Source organism: Schistocerca americana, chromosome 1 (assembly GCF_021461395.2).
Source record: "Schistocerca americana isolate TAMUIC-IGC-003095 chromosome 1, iqSchAmer2.1, whole genome shotgun sequence".
Lineage (NCBI taxonomy): Eukaryota > Metazoa > Arthropoda > Insecta > Orthoptera > Acrididae > Schistocerca > Schistocerca americana.
The window spans coordinates 552,771,079-552,787,858 of record NC_060119.1 but is presented as its reverse complement, the minus strand read 5'-3'; the positions used below and the strand labels follow the sequence as shown (position 1 = coordinate 552,787,858).

The 16,780-nt window shown below is 39.7% G+C and overlaps 1 long non-coding RNA gene across 1 annotated transcript in view; it reads left to right on the top strand.

Annotated features, from left to right (window-relative positions):
• LOC124547624 overlaps positions 1 to 16,304 on the top strand; it is a 59,524-nt gene extending 43,220 nt beyond the window's left edge. The window contains exon 3 of the long non-coding RNA XR_006967694.1: positions 16,056 to 16,304. This is a non-coding gene — a long non-coding RNA (uncharacterized LOC124547624). The remainder of the gene's footprint in view (positions 1 to 16,055) is intronic.
• Positions 16,305 to 16,780: the final 476 nt, after the last annotated feature.

Below are 16,780 nucleotides of genomic sequence, written 5' to 3'. Positions count from 1 at the left end.
ACGCTTTCGCGATTACTAAATGATCCTGTAACGAAGCGCGCTGCTCTCCGTTGGATCAACTTTATATGATCATTCCATTTTAAATCACTCCTAATGCGTACTCCCAGATAATTTATGGAATTAACTGCTTCCAGTTGCTGACCTGCTATTTTGTAGCTAAATGATAAGGGATCTATCTCTCTATGTATTCGCAGCACATTACACTTGTCTACATTGAGATCGAATTGCCATTCCCTGCACCATGCGTCAATTCGCTGCAGATCCTCCTGCATTTTAGTACAATTTTCCATTGTTACAATCTCTCGATACACCACAGCATCATCTGCAAAAAGCCTCAGTGAACTTCTGGTGTCATCCACAAGGTCATTTAAGTATATTGTGAATAGCAACGGTCCTATGACACTCCCCTGCGGCACACCTGAAATCGCTCTTACTTCGGAAGACTTCTCTCCATTGAGAATGACATGCTGCGTTCCGTTATCTAGGAACTCTTCAATCCAATCACACAATTGGTCTGGTAGTCCATATGCTCTTACTTTGCTCATTAAACGACTGTGGGGAACTGTATCGAACGCCTTGCGGAAGTCAAGAAACACGGCATCTACCTGTGAACCCGTGTCTATGGCCCTCTGAGTCTCGTGGACGAATAGCGCGAGCTGGGTTTCACACGACCGTCTTTTTCGAAACCCATGCTGATTCCTGCAGAGTAGATTTCTAGTTAGATCTGTTAACTCATTCGTTTTTTGAGATTGTTGGCTCTCAATATATCTTAAGAAGTAAGTGATTTTGCATTATCTACAACTCTCTTCTTACGTTGCTTCCAAATTTCTAAATTATGTCATCCAAAAAAAGTCTTGAGTTTAGGACAGACACAACAAGAGATTCTTAGGTATTTATATTGATAAGACCCTGAGCATGAGTCTTACTGTATATGAGATAGCTGAAGTCAATAAATTAACTACACTATTGGCCATTAAAATGGCTACACCATGAAGATGACGTGCTACAGACGCGAAATTTAACCAACAAGAAGAAGATGCTGTGATGTACAAATGATTAGCTTTTCAGAGCATTCACACAACATTGGCGCCGGTGGCAACACCTACAACATTCTGACATGAAGAAAGTTTCCAACCGATCTCTCATGCAGCAGTTGATCGGTGTTGCCTGGTGAAACGTTGTTGTGATGCCTCGTCTAAGGAGAAGAAATGCGTACCATCACGTTTCCGACTTTGAGAAAGGTCGGATTGTAGCCTATCACGAGTGTGGTTTATCGTATCCGACCATTGCTGCTCGCGTTGGTCGAGATCCAATGACTGTTAGCAGAATATGGAATCGGTGGGTTCAGGAGGGTAATACGGAACACCGTGCTGGATCCCAACGGCCTCGTATCACTAACAGTCGAGATGACAGGCATCTTATCCACATGGCTGTAATGGGTCGTGCAGCCTCGTCTCGATTCCTGAATCAACAGATGGGGACGTTTGCAAGACAACAACCATCTGCATGAACATTTCGATGACGTTTGCAGCAGCATGGACTATCAGCTCGGACACCATGGCTGCGGTTACCCTTGACGCTGCATCACAGACAGGAGCGCCTGCGATGGTGTACTCAATGACGAACCTGGGTGCACGAATGGCAAAACGTCATTTTTTCGGATGAGTCCAGGTTCTGTTTACGGCATCATGATGGTCGCATCCGTGTTTGGCGACATCACCGTGAACGCACATTGGAAGCGTGTATTTGTCATCGCCATACTGGCATATCACCTGGCATGATGGTATGGGGTGGCATTGGTTACATGTCTCAGTCACCTCTTGTTCGCATTGATGGCACTTTGAACAGTGGATGTTACATTTCAGATGCGTTACGACCTGTGGCTCTACTCTTCAGTCGATCCCTGCGAAACCCTACATTTCAGCAGGATAATGCACGACCGCATGTTGCAGGTCCTGTACGGGCATTTCTGGATACAGAAAATATTCGACTGCTGCCCTAGCCAGCACATTCTCCGGATCTCTCAACTGAAAACGCCTGGTCAAAGGTTGCCGAGCAACTGGCTCGTCACAATACGCTAGTCACTACTCTTGATGAACTGTGGTATCGTGTTGAAGCTGCATGGGCAGCTGTACCTGTACATGCCATCCAAGCTCTGGTTGACTCAATGCGCAGGCGTATCAAGGCCGTTATTATGGCCACAGGTGGTTGTTCTGGGTACTGATTTCTCAGGATCTATGCACCCAAATTGCGTGAAAATGTAATCACATGTCAGTTCTAGTATAATATATTTGGCCAATGAATCCCCTTTTATCATCTGCATTTCTTCTTGGTGTAGCAATTTTAATGGTCAGTAGTGTAAATATTCTAAATTCTTTGTATTTATACTGACAACAACCTGAAGAAAAGTCTTTTCTCATAGATCTTCTTAAACATCTAAGCTCTGAAACTTTTGTGTTATGATCATTGGATGAAATAAAAAATCAATAAATTAAACAAAATAACCTAACTTTTGTGTTATGATCATTGGATGAAATAAAAAAATCAATAAATTAAACAAAATAACCTAAACTCTTAGGTATTTACACTGATAAGAACCTGGTATTGAAGTAACACGTTATAAATTTTCTTAAATGTTTAAGCAGTGCAACATTTCCATTATAGAAAATGACAGACTTTTTTAAGGAGGCTGGGCGAGGGAGGAAGTGTAGCTCTCGACTGAAGGAGGTTTTGTGTATCACACACAAGTGTATAATAAGGAAAGTGTATAATAAGGACAAAATGTGTTCACTCTAGAATACCATGAAGGCACAACAGTAAGTTGACAGATCTACAATAGCTTTACAATGCATTTACTTTTTAACACAGGCTGAAATCATATCTGCTGTACAGCTTAATAGAAGAATTTTACTGCATAAAAGTATGGTAATTGTGTAAAGGTGTATATGTACAAAGAACATTTGAAAATCTCACACAAAATTCATACTATATCATCAGTTGTAATTAACAGTATACATGTTTTTTTAAGAACTCACAAGTGTTGGGCAGGCAGTTACAAAAAGGTTAAGGTCTGTTAATTATCAGAAGTTCGAACGTTATAGCGAATAATGGTACCTCTTAGGGAAGTAGCTAGAAGGGGTGGGTGTGATGATCTTGTCTACTCAGTGTATATGCCTGGGTCCTCTTTAAACACATTGTGGAAGCTGTTCAGATAGCTATTGTGAGAACAGGTTACAGCCAGTTGCAGATTGTGACAGATGTTAGGACAAACGATGCCTGTAATCTGCGCATCTAGAATGCAATCGGTTGATTCCAGTGACTGGCAGAGAAGATTTGAGAAGACCAGACTTGCTCACAGAATTTCAACAAAGCCCACAGTCCACATCATTGTCCTCAGAAGTGATAGTGGTCCTCTAGTTCTGAGCTAAGTAGATTACTTGAAGCACAGACTTCGAATATTCTGTGACTTCCTATGCCTTCTCCATTGGGGGGAGAACTGTATGATCCACTGAAATGTACCAGTGGTCCATTACAAACCAGAGAGTGCTACCCACTACCCAGGAAGTTAACTCTGTGTTGCTCCCCCCCTCCCATTTTAAAGAAGTTGTGAAAGGCATTGGAACTCATTCACTGATAAGCCAAAACATTATGACCACTGCCCACAGTGATGTTGGATGCTGTCTGGTGGCATTGTAGGTAACAAAAGTATGTACATGGAGCAGAGAGTACCTCGAAAATGGCAAAGCAGGTTGGAAGTTCGTGTGCTACTGTCATGAGCATCTATAGAAAGAGGTAGAAGGGCAATGAAACTACCACTGGACACTTAAGTGGTTGGACATACATGACTCTTCACAGAACATGGGATTCAGAGGCTTGTCTGTTCTGTAAAGTATGGTAGATGGTGATCTGTAGCATCTCTGCTGAAAGAGCACAATGCTGGTGCATGCACAAATGTTTTGGATTACACAGTTCATTGTACGTTGTTGAACATGGAGCTCCACAGCAGACCACCCCTATGTGCTCACATGCTGACTCAACGACATCATCAATTATGATTTCATTGGGCATGGAACCATTGGGATTCAACTGTCAATCAATGGAAACATGTCAGTCTTCATGGGAATTACATTTTTGCTACACTAGGCCGATGGTCGTCGCCACAAACGTCGTCATTGAGATGAACAATAGCTCTAACGCGCTGCACACTGTGGTCTCCATGGCTGGTGAGAGAAGTATTATGCTATGGGAGACATTCTCCTGCACTTGCAAAGGACTTATGGTAGTAATCAAAGACCTACTGACAGCTGTGAACCACCTGCATTCCTTCATGCTTGATGTCTTCCCCGACAACAACGTCCTCTTTTATCAGTCTGTGTCTCAGAGCCAGAATCATTCTACAGTGGTTTGAGGAGCATTATAGTGAATTCACATTGATGTCTTGGTGACCAGATTTCCCTGATGTAAATGTTATGGAACCCATCTGGCTCGCTATTGGACTCTTCATTGTGTATGCAAATAAGCGCCCCTTTATTTATGCGAATTACTTGACCTGTGCTGATGCCACATACCTCCAGAAACCTACCAACAGACTGCTGGATTCCTGATATGCAGAATCAGTGATGTATTTCATTCCAAAGGTGGACAAACAAGCATTAAGTAGGTGTTCATAATGTTTTGGCCCTCAGTGTGTGGTACTAGGCACAGAAAGCTGGATAAAATCCAGATCTGACAACAGTGTAATTGTTGGCTAGTTAGTGGGCTACTTGTTCCTTAGGTCAAATTCATGATAAACATTATGATGTGGCATTTGTCAACAGAACAAACATAGAATACCTATATACGAGTCAAGAAAAACTATTACTTATGTGGCTACATGCTATAGTTCAATTCTTTTATCTTGGCGGCTCGCGCATGCCCGCCCAGACGCTGGAGATTGCTGCGTTGCCAGTTGCACACGACGCACGCGCCAATAGAAGCAGCGCCATAGTATAGCATAGTTCGCAAGCTTACGTGTAGGGGGGAGCGCGCAGTTCATGAAGTAAAGCCACCACGGCCGCATTAACCCTTTTGCTGCTACAAAGACGTGATCCCTGCATTCCGTGCTGTGCGCGATTTTGTCACTGCACTGCTCGCCTGTGCAGACACATTGTGTTCCGACTGCTTTGACACTCTTTATCATTCGATTCCACAAAAACTATTTGGCTCAAAAATTAGATTTTTACCTATCTTCTTGACTGATACCTTCCCCCCATAAATGACTTAATTTTGTTTCGATGTTCAACGCAGTTATTATGCAGCATTAAATATAGTAAACCTTTGCACGAAATTTTGAAGAGTTTGCAGAGGTAAAAGTCCATAGAGTATACTTTCCGTATGGTCGATTTTAGTTGCCACAATGTTTAGAATGAAATGTGGACAAGATACCTATATATTTCATTTAATTTAAGTACCACGTAAGTGTCGTATGTAATATTGAGAAATATTCCACCTTTCACGACTGTAACAAAAGTTTTACTTACACTGGGCACGTTTGGCTTTATTTTAAAGCACTTCAATCAATCAAAAGGAAGTAGACAAAATACATTAAACAAAACTGTGGACTTACAAAAACATTAGGACTTGAATATACCGTCTGTCAGTGAAGTGCTCAGAGCTATGTCAAATATAATTTTGTGTGTGGCACACACAAACAGCATTTATTTGCTAAAACACTGATGAGCCAACACAAACGTTGAATATTGTGCTACTGCAGCACAAAACTACGAAAGGTGACTTGGCAATGGAGGACACAAAATACAGTCCTCTTATGATGCTTCAAAAGAGAGAAACGCGTCTGCTCTAAATAAGTCGCTTATTACAGTTGCAGAAGAGGGATATATTTCAATACCATTGGTAAAACTGCGACTGTGGAACAAAAACAAGAAATAGAACATGAATACCATTGTGTATGTGCCATACCTTTCACCGATGGAAGTGCTTTAAAATAAAGCCAAACGCGCCATGTGTATATAAAACTTTTATTACAGTCGCGAAAGACGGAATATTTCTCAATATTACATACGACACCTATGTGGTACTTAAATTAACTGAGATATTGTTATACAGTAAATATTATATGAAATTTAGGTATCTTGTCCACATTTCATTCTCAACATTGTGGCAACTAAAATCGACCATACGGAAAGTATACGCTATGGACTTTTACCTCTGCAAACTCTTCAAAATTTCGTGCAATGGTTTACTACATTTAATGCTGCCCATCAAAACAAAATTAAGTCATTTATGGGGGGAAGGTATCAGGCAAGAAGACGTGTAAAAATCAAATTTTTTGCCAAATAGTTTTTGTGAAATCGAATGATAAGTGTGTCAAAGCAGTGGGAACACCATGTGTCTGCACAGGCGAGAAGTGCAGTGATGACAAAATCGCGCACAGCGCGGAATGCGGGGAGCACGTGTCTGCAGCAGCGAAAAAGTTAATGAAGAGGCAAAGCACTAGAAATTTCATTCAAACAAATAAAATTCGTGACGTAAGACACTCCAATATTGTTTTTAAATAAAGAAAATATTAAGCACCGCGCAATGTTTGAACTCATAACCTTTCACTTGGCAGCCCAACACTATTACCGTTCCGCTACCTCAGCTCATCGAACAGTGTATCTCCATAAGTACTCTAACAGCTCACACAACTACTGACAAACACTGTTGGTATGACTATGAATTACTCACGCTTCGTCGAAGTACAGTAGGAAATAAACAATTACCGCTGTTCTTTATTGCGAAAACGTTTCTAAAACTGAAGACACTCGTCCGTGCTCTGCACTGCTGTCGAGATCTGGCAACGTCGTTCTCTGTTCATTGGCTGACTGTGTTTTGTGACGTCAAATGCGCAGAACGAACCTAAACTCGACCGCCAAGATATATGATGCGCACTTTAGTCATTTGCAATTTTTTAATGGCTAATTATCTCTAGTCAACAATCTCACCATGGTATAGAAGGAGTTGTCATCTCTTTCTGTGCCAAAGCTAAATTCATTAAAGGGTAATGCATATCATTTTAGTTTCTAGTGTTGTACTTGTGAATATCTCGGTTACCTTCAAATTTCAGTGGTTTGCTAATAAGAAATTCCGTAAGTGAATAAATGAACTGTGAGAATTTGGTTAATATTCCCAGCTGCTTAAAGTGATACCTGCAAGATGTATGTGTGTGAACTCCACACATAATTATTCTAATTACGTTCTTTTGTGCAGTGAACACATTGGCTAAGTGAGGAATTTCCCAGGATATTATCCCACAAGACATTAATGAATGTAGATTTACAAAGTATGTTAACTTACTGACTTCCGTATTCCTAGTTTTGGCAGTTATTCTTATGATAAAAGTAGCCAGTGGCACAACTTGATGAGAAGAAGGGACCATTTGGTAGGACATGTTCTGAGGCATCAAGGGATCACAAATTTACCATTGGAGGGCAGTGTGGAGGGTAAAAATCGTAGAGGGAGACCAAGAGATGAATACACTAAGCAGATTCAGAAGGATATAGGTTGCAGTAGGTACTGGTTCAAATGGCTCTGAGCACTATGGGACTCAACTGCTGAGGTCATTAGTCCCGTAGAACTTAGAACTAGTTAAACCCAACTAACCTAAGGACATCACAAATATCCATGCCCGAGGCAGGATTCGAACCTGCGACCGTAGCGGTCTTGCGGTTCCAGACTGCAGCGCCTTTAACCACACGGCCAATTCGGCTGGCCGCAGTAGGTAGTGGGAGATGAAGAAACTTGCACAGGATAGGGTAGCATGGAGAGCTGCATCAAACCAGTCTCAGGACTGAAGGCCACAACAACAACAACAACAACAACAACAACAACTGAAATTTTAAGAATAGGAAATTTAATAAGATAATCTGCGAGGAACAGTAACAGGATAGGCAAATGAATTTCTCAAATGACTTGGATTATTCATTTATTTATTTATTATTCCATACCTTTTCGATATCCACCACCTGAAGTCTAATTTTGGTCGTAATTTCACAGAAAGTTGTATTCAACAGTTATTAATATTTACTACAAGATTTGTAATTAAGATAGTTTTAGTCATTAGTGAAATTAATTATAAAGAAAAAAGGAAATGTATCAAATATTAAATGAAAAGGAAGAATATCCAAAACCCTTAAACCATAATTTGTTAATAATTTACACAACCATCACAGCAGTTCCTAATCTTAACCGTTGGGAAACATCAAGATTTGTGAATTTGTCGTGAGTAGCGAGACAGAGGTAACTGCCAATGCATGTTTAAAGTGAGGTGTAGTACAGAACTTCATTTTGGGGTTTCAAAATTGTAGTGTGCTTGTGGAAACTAGCAGTAATTGCACAAAACATGGATGTAACAATGATTCATAGCATAATTTATCATCAACATTCAGCAACAGTCCTGAATAAGAAATATCTTAAAATGTAAACCAAGTCTGTTTTATGCCAAATCTTTGGAAGGAATGATGTAGTTGTGCAAAAACAGCATTCATTATATGTTCTTGGTGATATGAGTAGATTTGTTTTGAATATGTATATGACAAGTGCCATCCAAGTAGTTGTTCAAAGGAAAGTGAGGACATGTAATAGATTGAGTGAATGAGCCATTGTAAGGTAACCAGGACTAAAATTTGCTTCTTTATTAACACAAAGTCGTTTGATAAATTTTAATTGTTAGGCTAATACCCAGACAGCCCCACCACCAGTTGGACTTGAAGTCACTGATGCGTAGTCCTCAGTTTCCTGATGTTCTATATGCAAGCCTGGTGTTAGCTAATGTGCTGCTTTTACTCTTCCAAGTGACACTGTCGGTGACTTATCATCATACATTACCTGCAGCATGTGATCATTATACGTTGAAACTCTGAACACCCCTGTTGGCTGCACTGCATCATTCTTAACATTATGTGAGAGCATGTTTTAAGATCTCTCTGTACAAAAGTTTCCTGCTCACCATGGAATGGTGCCATTGAAGCTTGTAGTTTGAATATTTGGACTTTGATTTGCTGTATCAGGTATGGCAGTTGTGTCTCCACTGGCAGCTGACATATTGGAAAAAATTTCAGTGGTAGGCATAATGTTTCTCTGAAAATCATCTCTGTGTTGATGCCCCAACTCTGGCTTGTGCTGTGTGAAGGCTTAATAAGAACAGCAGTAGTGCAGGGGACAACTGTTTCCATGGCATGTAAGTGCAGCTTTTAATGTTCTATGCCAGCACTGTGCCATCTCAGTGGTTGTTGGGTAGTAGCTGGTCGTATGATGGGGTTGCACACTGTGCAGCGTGGACAGCTCAAGAAACAGTGTTGACTCAGTTGCCATCCATGATGTGCAGTGATGTGAGCTGGACAGCGAAAACGCGATGCCATGCTATGCCATTCCCCAGGTGCTGTTACCATGTACATGGATGCCACTTAGGTTTTGCTACAGTGCTATGGACATCTGAATGCATCCTGAATCACCAACCTCTGACTGCTGCAGATGAGCTACTTCAACATCTCGGTGAACAAAATTTTGAGTATTTGTCAAACAACATATGTGATTCATTGCGAGCTATCATTTGCAAAAAGGCCTCATTTTGATGTCAAGAATTGCTTATGTGATATGATAATTGTTATTATCACATGACTCGTGATTTGTACAGATGTGAATGGGCACATTACGCACACACCCATCCTTCAGATCTAAAATCCTATAACTCGAGAACAAAATGAGATATCATTCTCATCTCAGTTTTAAATGAAATTTCAGTATCTTATCTACATTTCATTCATTGAAATATATAAGCAAAACCCAACCATACATAAAGTTTATGTAATTCGTTATTACTTTTTCAAGCTCTAAAATTTCGTACAATGTTTTACTTAATTTGATGCAGCACAGTAAGTATGACAGATAACAAAAAGAAATTTAGTTCTTTATCAAGTGAATAAATCAGACTGTAAGATGTGAAAAAAAATCATTTTTTTTGTTTTTAGTAGTTTTTGAAAAATCGGATAATAAGTATTTCATATCTCCAAGAATGTCAACTCTAAGGTGCCTCAGCACAGAATGGAGAAAGGATGTATGTAACAGCTAAAGAGCTAATGTTCAGTAATCTCCATGGGGCATTGATGTATCATCTTTCTTTTTTATCAAATGCAATGGTGATGTCCACAGGCTGCCTGACTGGCATATGATGCTATCTTGCAGCAACTCTTCAAACTCGGTATTTGGTGCAGCAAAATGGCCAGGTTTTAATCTTCTCAACCATTGAGAGCCTGGCCTGGCCAAGTGGCATTTTGATTGGAGCACCTATTCCTATTGCACCTGTAATGATTTCACCACCCATTGTAACCTGTGCCATACTGAGATCAATTTGCAGCCTTTGTTGACTAATAAAGTCCATTCCTAATGTTGATTCTACCATATTTGTGAGTACAAACTTCCTCTTGATCTTCCTACTGAAACCCAGTTCCACCTCCTCTTTGCAAGTACCATATCAAAAATATCTGGACACCTGGCTGAAAATGACTTATAAGTTCGTGGTGCCCTCCATCGGTATTGCTGTCATACAATATGATGTTGGCCCACCCTTAGCCTTGATGACAGCTTCCACTCTTGCAGGCATATGTTCAATCATATGCTGGAAGGTTTCTTGGGGAATGGCAGCCCATTCCTCACAGAGTATTGCTCTGAGGAGAGGTATCAATGTCATTCGGTGAGGTCTGGCGCAACGTCGGTGTTCTAAAACATTCCAAAAGTGTATCAGGTCAGGACTCTGTGCAGGCCATTCCATTACAGAGATGTTATTGTCATGTAACCACTCCTCCACAGGCCATGCATTATGAATAGGTGCTCAATTGTGTTGAAAGATGCAGTCGCCATCCCTGAATTGCTCTTCAACAGTGGGAAGCAAGGAGGTGCTTAAAACATCAATGTAGGCCTGTGCTGTGATAGTGCCACGCAAAACAACAAGGGCTGCAAGCCCCCTCCATGAAAAACATGACTACACCATAACACCACCAACTCCGAATTTTACTGTTGGCACTACACATGCTGGCAGATGACGTTCACCATGCAGTCGCCATACCCACACCCTGCCATCAGATCGCCACATTGTGTACCACGATTCGTCACTCCACACAACGTTTTTCCACTGTTCAATCATCCAATGTTTACACTCCTTACGCCAAGCGAAGCATTGTTTGGTATTTACTGGCATGATGAGTGGCTTATGACCAGCTGCTCAACCATGAAATCCAAGTTTTCTCACCTCCCACCCAACTATCATAGTACTTGCAGTGGATCCTGATGCAGTTTGAAATTCCTGTGTGATGGTCTGGATAGATGTCTGCCTACTACACATAATGACCCTCTTCAACTGTCAGTGGTGTCTGTCACTCAACAGACGAGGTCGGCCTGTACATTTTTGTGCTTTACATGTCGCTTCACATTTCCACTTCACCATCACATCGGAAACAGTGGACCTAGGGATGTGTAGGAGTGTGGAAATCTCGTATACAGATGTATGACGCAAGTGGCACCCAATCACCTGACCACATTCAAAGTCCGTGAGTTCCGCAGAGCCCCCCATTCTGTTCTCTCACAATGTGTAAGGAGTATTGAGGTTGCTGATATGGAGCACCTGGTAGTAGGTGGCAGCACAATGCACCTAATATGAAAAAAAAATGTTTTTTGGGGTGTACAGATACTTTTGATCACATAGTGTATTGTTACAGGCAAGTTCGCTGCTCCAAAACTACCAATGCATTCTCATCCTGACTGACTGGTAGCATGCCTCAGCAGAACCCCAGTCAACCAGGTAGCAACAACTAGCTTTTTGTCCCTTACATGTAACTGGCATGATAATATGAGAAAGTGTAAACAATTCTCTGTATGTATGATTGAGCTGCCATTAATTTCTGAGCCAATCTGTAACACTGTGCCTTTACTTGTAATGTGATACTCTTTTGGAATTTCATGATGTGACACACCTGCTCCTTCTGAATAGGGGCTGCCTCCCCTAAGCTGATGTAGTTGGTTGCCTGAAGCACTGGCATAGTGCTTACTTGATCTGTTATTGTGTACATTCCTCAAACATACATGACATAGTGCCTTGTTATATATTACCTCTTCTCCACCGATGCTCCTAATATGTAGTCAAAATTCCAATGGCAGTCTATTGATTGAAGGGAATAAAAAAGAAAATCTTTCTGCATCTGCAAAAGATATTACAAAAGGAGTGTCTGAATGGTTTACCAGAAACAGGCTAATAATTAATCCCCGAAAAACGGTACTCATGAATTTCCACACTGATCAAAATAAAAACCTGGCACAACCTGTAATATGTATAGATAACCAAAACAGTAGTGCTATCAATGAAACTAAATTTCTTGGGATTCATATCCAGGAAAATATTAAATGGAGCACTCATATCACAGCCCTAAATTCAAAACTAGCAAAAATGAGCTATGTAGCAAGAATTCTCTGCAACAGTACTGGTGCAGAAACTGTTAGGGCTGTATACTTCACTTGTGTACATTCAATACTGAAGTATGGTATCATTTTCTGGGGAAATGTACATCAGGCCATAATGGTTTTCAGGAAAAAAAAAGGCAATTATAAGAATAATGAAACAAGTGAGCAGCAGAAAATCATGCAAACCTTTCTTTAAAGATCTAAACATCCTACCGCTTCCCTGCATTTATGTACTGGAAATAGTCACAGGTGTCAAAAAAAGCATACTGAGAAAAGAAAACCTTTTTCCTCAAAACAAAAGTGTCCATGATTACAGTACCAGGTCAGGCAGTGACATACAAGTTAATCATTGCAACACCACATTGTGCCAAAAAGGTGTATATCATGCAGGAACAAAACTTTACAACAGATTACCAAGACATATAAAATCTCTTCCTGAACTATAAAGCTTTAAAAAGTCTGTGACATCCTACCTTCTGGAAAACTGCTACTATTCAATCTCACAGTATCTTATGCAAGAAAAAATGTAATTTGTATCTTTAATTGTAGAAATAAGTTATAAATATACAGTATTTCAAAAATTTGTAATTATTAACTGTATAGATCCAATTTGTCATAAAAATTCATAAAATGTATGTTTGGCATTTGAAAAACCAGTAGCTAAAAAGGTTTTCTGTCCAATATCCTGTGTACAATATACAGGGCTATTACAAATGATTGAAGCAATTTCATAAATTCACTGTAGCTCCATTCATTGACATATGGTCACGACACACTACAGATATGTAGAAAAACTCATAAAGTTTTGTTCGGCTGAAGCCGTACTTCAGGTTTCTGCCGCCAGAGCGCTCGAGAGCGCAGTGAGACAAAATGGCGACAGGAGCCGAGAAAGCGTATGTCGTGCTTGAAATGCACTCACATCAGTCAGTCATAACAGTGCAACGACACTTGAGGACGAAGTTCAACAAAGATCCACCAACTGCTAACTCCATTCGGCGATGGTATGCGCAGTTTAAAGCTTCTGGATGCCTCTGTAAGAGGAAATCAACGGGTCAGCCTGCAGTGAGCGAAGAAACAGTTGAACGTGTGCGGGCAAGTTTCACGCGTAGCCCACGGAAGTCGACGAATAAAGCAAGCAGGGAGCTAAACGTACCACAGCCAACGGTTTGGAAAATCTTACGGAAAAGGCTAAAGCAGATGCCTTACCGTTTACTATTGCTACAAGCCCTGACACCCGATGACAAAGTCAAATGCTTTGAATTTTCGGTGCGGTTGCAACAACTCATGGAAGAGGATGCGTTCAGTGCAAAACTTGTTTTCGATGATGAAGCAACATTTTTTCTTAATGGTGAAGTGAACAGACACAATGTGCGAATCTGGGCGGTAGAGAATCCTCACGCATTTGTGCAGCAAATTCGCAATTCACCAAAAGTTAATGTGTTTTGTGCAATCTCACGGTTTAAAGTTTATGGCCCCTTTTTCTTCTGCGGAAAAAACGTTACAGGACACGTGTATCTGGACATGCTGGAAAATTGGCTCATGCCACAACTGGAGACCGACAGCGCCGACTTCATCTTTCAACAGGATGGTGCTCCACCGCACTTCCATCATGATGTTCGGCATTTCTTAAACATGAGATTGGAAAACCGATGGATCGGTTGTGGTGGAGATCATGATCAGCAATTCATGTCATGGCCTCCACGCTCTCCTGACTTAACCCCATGCGATTTCTTTCTGTGGGGCTATGTGAAAGATTCAGTGTTTAAACCTCCTCTACCAAGAAACGTGCCAGAACTGCGAGCTCGCATCAACGATGCTTTCGAACTCATTGATGGGGACATGATGCGCTGAGTGTGGGAGGAACTTGATTATCGGCTTGATGTCTGCCAAATCACTAAAGGGGCACATATCGAACATTTGTGAATGCCTAAAAAAACTTTTTGAGTTTTTGTATGTGTGTGCAAAGCATTGTGAAAATATCTCAAACAATAAAGTTATTGCAGAGCTGTGAAATCGCTTCAATCATTTGTAATAACCCTATATGTACTGAAAAAGAGATTTATATGGACAAATAAATAAATAAATAAATATCACCAGTACACTCACTCTGTAACATCTGTTGCATATGTTGGTCTAATGATTTGCACTTTCGGCTGCCGACCATCTCCCTCAAATGGAAGTAGTTTTGCTCTGGGGGTGGCTTTAGTATAATGCCCAAGATCATTGCTACTGCTTGGACACCTAAATTATTGATGCCTACAGCAAACTTCATGCAGTGAGTGGTGATATTGTTTTGCATAAGTGCCACATCCAGTAATGCAAACCACGACTTTGTTTTTTTTTTTTTTTGGCAAAGATTGAGGAATCTGCCCTTTCATTCATGTATAAGAAATTGTGTTAGACTCGTTGAATAAACTGTTCTCATTTTTCAGCCCATCTTGCCATTTGCAGAGATAACAGTGTGATGTTTCACATTCTGCTTTGAGCTTGAAAGTCATTTGTTTGTCTTTGCAGATCTTCTTGCAGCTATAACGATTGCAGTGTAATCTGAACCCACTCAGTGCTTTGACACATCATCACTGTCTTCCTTTGCACATTTTCTGGGGTCTCTGAGCTCTTCAGTATCCCAGGGGTCACCAATTGGTAGTTGCATTTCACTACTCAATAATAATGATACAATAAGCCAGCAATATTGAATTTAACTGTTTTGTTTTACACAGTTAGGTAAATGAGACTTGACAGAAACCCAAGTAAACAATGAATTGTCAAACATAAAAACAAAGAGTAAACATAAAAGAGGTAAGATGTGCCTGCAGTCCCAAGAACAAATAAGATACACTCTGCATCTTAATCTGAAATTGGTTCTTTCCACAACGTTTTTAAAATCATGGTGTTTTTAAAACTACCTAAAAACGTTTTTCACACACACACACACACACACACACACACACACACACACACAAACGTATATCACTTCTCTCACATGCCACACTGGTTGTTTTTACTGGTAATGGTAGCCACCTCAACCACAAGTGACATAAAGTCTTATCATTTATTTGTCTTTACAGATCTTCTTGAAGCTGTAACAACTGCAGTGTCATCTGAATTCATTCAGTGTTTTAGGTAGTTATATGTATTACAGTTTTAAAAACACCAGAAAAATAATTTTCTTTATACCTGCTGGAGCCCCTTGAATATGGAGTAGCTACTCTGTAACATTTTCTGATTTTTGTGATCCTTTAACATGTTTTCGTCACTTTAATTTTAATCTTCATTTCTAAAAGAAGAAAACTGTGGCTCTAGAACAAGATTCAGCATCAACATCAAAGTTAGTCAGTCATTGATACAAAGATCTTATTTCTTCTGAAAGGCAACCTTTTGTTACCTATTTCTCCTCATAATATGAGTCTCTTATATTTTTGCTGCACAAAAGTGCTTTCTGCGAATTATAGTAATAGAAACTAAATATATTTGTACACTTGCCAGTTGTAGGTTGTCTTTAGTATTTTTCTGTTATTTATCATATTATCATTTATAAATATGATTAATGTTTCGTATTTTTGTAGGTATTTTGATCTGTGTTTCCTTCAGAAGTGGCAGTTCTTCATCAATAAGGAGGTACCATTTATTTTTATGTAATCATACAATACAAACAGTTTTTGCACTATGGACAGAAATTGTCATCTGTGAATACAAGAAGTTACCAAAAGAACTTTTAGGTACTAACAAAGTGTAACTTTTGTCAATTATCCTTTCTTTTATTGTTACCTCTTTTAAATGTTACCAAATGTCTAAAATAATGCAAACCACCAATGCAATAGGTATATATTTTCCAAACAGTTTGAGTAATGACTGTGGATCATAACATTTTTTTTTTCTTTTTTGTGTTTGAGGATGTTAACTGTTATTACCATTATTATTTCATATTTACTTAGAAAAATGAAGAATTTCATAGTACTAACTTTGCCCCTTCTCCTCCGTTTCCTTTTCCTTGTAATTTTTCATACTGAAAATTCTTGTTGAAAAAAATTTGGATTCACTTTTATTAGCATATCTAGTGGTTTAATTGTTTATGCAGGCTCGGTGTTACTTGTAGAAATTATTTGAAACACTATAATTTTAATTTTTTGTACCTTTGCTTGAAAAGTTACACATATTAAATTTTTAAGTGGACTTAGAAGTTACCAATTCATGTGCTTATAACATTTAATCATATAAATCTTATGCTGTCTGTTATTTCATGACAAAGGATTTATACTACTTTTCATAATTTATCCAGCCAGTGTGTAAA